Source organism: Haliotis rubra, unplaced genomic scaffold, assembly GCF_003918875.1.
Source record: "Haliotis rubra isolate DU_JTF1 unplaced genomic scaffold, ASM391887v1 Scf376, whole genome shotgun sequence".
In the NCBI taxonomy this organism is placed as follows: Eukaryota; Metazoa; Mollusca; class Gastropoda; order Lepetellida; family Haliotidae; genus Haliotis; species Haliotis rubra.
Window position 1 is genome coordinate 214407 of NW_025767053.1, and position 3055 is coordinate 217461.

The following is a 3055-nucleotide window of genomic DNA, read 5'->3' on the forward strand; positions in this document are numbered from 1 at the left end:
CAGGTGTGTCCAGTACTGTCATCATGTGTGTACCTGTAGCATATATCCAGGTATGTTCAATGCTGTCATCATGTGTGTACCTGTAGCACTATATCCAGGTATGTTCAATGCTGTCATCATGTGTGTACCTGTAGCACTATATCCAGGTATGTTCAATGCTGTCATCATGTGTGTACCTGTAGCACTATATCCAGGTATGTTCAATGCTGTCATCATGTGTGTACCTCGAGCACTAGATCCAGGAATATGCAATGCTGTCATCATGTGTGTGTACCTCGAGCACTATATCCAGGAATATGCAATGCCGTCATCATGTGTGTACCTGCAGCACTATATCCGGGTATGTTCAATGCTGTCATCATGTGTGTACCTGTAGCACTATATCCAGGTATGTTCAATGTTGTCATCATGTGTGTACCTCGAGCACTATATCCAGGTATGTTCAATGCTGTCATCATGTGTGTACCTGTAGCACTATATCCAGGAATATGCAATGCTGTCATCATGTGTGTGTACCTCGAGCACTATATCCAGCTGTATTGAATGCTGTCATCATGTGTACCTGCAGCACTATATCCAGGTGTGTTCAATGCTGTCATCATGTGTGTACCTCGAGCACTATATCCAGGTATGTTCAATGCTGTCAGCATATGTGTGTACTTGCAGCACTCTATCCAGGTGTATCCAATGCTGTCTACATGTGTGTCTACCTGTAGCACTATATCCAGGTGTATCCAGTACTGTCTACATTTGTGGGTACCTGCGGCACTCTCTCCAGGTTTGTGCAATACTGTCATCATGTGTGTGTACCTGTAGCACTATATACATTTGTATCCAAAAATGTCATATGTGTGTGTACCTGTAGCACTGTATCCAGGTGTATTCATTGCTGTCATCACGTGTGTGTACCTGTAGCACGAAATCCAGGTGTATCCAATACTGTCATTATGGGTGTGTACCTGTAGCACGAAATCCAGGTGTGTCCAATACTGCCATCATGTGTGTCTACCTGTAGCACTATATCCAGGTGTGTCCAGTACTGTCATCATGTGTGTACCTGTAGCATATATCCAGGTATGTTCAATGCTGTCATCATGTGTGTACCTGTAGCACTATATCCAGGTATGTTCAATGCTGTCATCATGTGTGTACCTGCAGCACTATATCCAGGTATGTTGAATGCTGTCATCATGTGTGTACCTCGAGCACTATATTCAGGTATGTTCAATGCTGTCATCATGTGTGTACCTCGAGCACTATATCCAGGTATGTTCAATGCTGTCATCATATGCGTACCTCGAGCACTATATCCAGGTATGTTGAATGCTGTCATCATGTGTGTACCTCGAGCACTAGATCCAGGAATATGCAATGCTGTCATCATGTATGTGTACCTCGAGCACTATATCCAGGAATATGCAATGCCGTCATCATGTGTGTACCTGCAGCACAATATCCAGGTATGTTCAATGCTGTCATCATGTGTGTACCTCGAGCACTATATCCAGGTATGTTCAATGCTGTCATCATGTGTGTACCTCGAGCACTATATCCAGGTATGTTCAATGCTGTCATCATGTGTGTACCTCGAGCACTATATCCAGGAATAAGCAATGCTGCCGTCATGTGTGTGTACCTCGAGCACTATATCCAGGTATGTTCAATGCTGTCATCATGTGTGTACCTCGGGCACTATATCCAGGTATGTTCAATGCTGTCATCATGTGTGTACCTCGAGCACTATATCCAGGTGTGTTCAATGCTGTCATCATGTGTGTACCTCGAGCACTATATCCAGGTATGTTCAATGCTGTCATCATGTGTGTACTTGCAGCACTCTATCCAGGTGTATCCAATGCTGTCTACATGTGTGTCTACCTGTAGCACTATATCCAGGTGTATCCAGTACTGTCTACATTTGTGTGTACCTGCGGCACTATATCCAGGTTTGTCTAATACTGTCATCATGTGTGTGTACCTGTAGCACTATATACATTTGTGTCCAATATTGTCATATGTCTGTGTACCTGTAGCACTGTATCCAGGTGTATTCATTGCTGTCATCACGTGTGTGTACCTGTAGCACTATATCCAGGTGTATCCAATACTGTCATTATGGGTGTGTACCTGTAGCACGAAATCCAGGTGTGTCCAATACTGCCATCATGTGTGTCTACCTGTAGCACTATATCCAGGTGTGTCCAGTACTGTCATCATGTGTGTACCTGTAGCATATATCCAGGTATGTTCAATGCTGTCATCATGTGTGTACCTGTAGCACTATATCCAGGTATGTTCAATGCCGTCATCATGTGTGTACCTGCAGCACTGTATCCAGGTATGTTCAATGCTGTCATCATGTGTGTACCTGTTGCACTATATCCAGGTATGTTCAATGCTGTCATCATGTGTGTACCTCGAGCACTATATCCAGGTATGTTCAATGCTGTCATCATATGCGTACCTCGAGCACTATATCCGGGTATGTTCAATGCTGTCATCATGTGTGTACCTCGAGCACTATATCCAGGAATATGCAATGCTGTCATCATGTGTGTGTACCTCGAGCACTATATCCAGGTATGTTGAATGCTGTCATCATGTGTACCTGCAGCACTATATCCAGGTATGTTCAATGCTGTCAGCATATGTGTGTACTTGCAGCACTCTATCCAGGTGTATCCAATGCTGTCTACATGTGTGTCTACCTGTAGCTCTATATCCAGGTGTATCCAGTACTGTCTACATTTGTGGGTACCTGCGGCACTTTATCCAGGTTTGTCCAATACTGTCATCATGTGTGTGTACCTGTAGCACTATATACATTTGTATCCAATAATGTCATATGTGTGTGTACCTGTAGCACTATATCCAGGTATGTTCAATGCTGTCATCATATGCGTACCTCGAGCACTATATCCAGGTATGTTCAATGCTGTCATCATATGCGTACCTCGAGCACTATATCCAGGTATGTTCAATGCTGTAATCATGTGTGTACCTGTAGCACTATATCCAGGTATGTTCAATGCTGTCATCATGTGTGTACCTCGAG

General features: G+C 43.7%; 1 long non-coding RNA gene across 1 annotated transcript; it reads right to left on the bottom strand.

Annotated features, from left to right (window-relative positions):
• Positions 1-245: 245 nt before the first annotated feature.
• LOC124286109 lies at positions 246-734 on the bottom strand. The gene is made up of 3 exons (XR_006900949.1): positions 711-734; positions 467-516; positions 246-274 (listed from the first exon to the last, which is right to left on the bottom strand). It is a non-coding gene; the product is annotated as an uncharacterized LOC124286109 (long non-coding RNA).
• Positions 735-3055: the final 2321 nt, after the last annotated feature.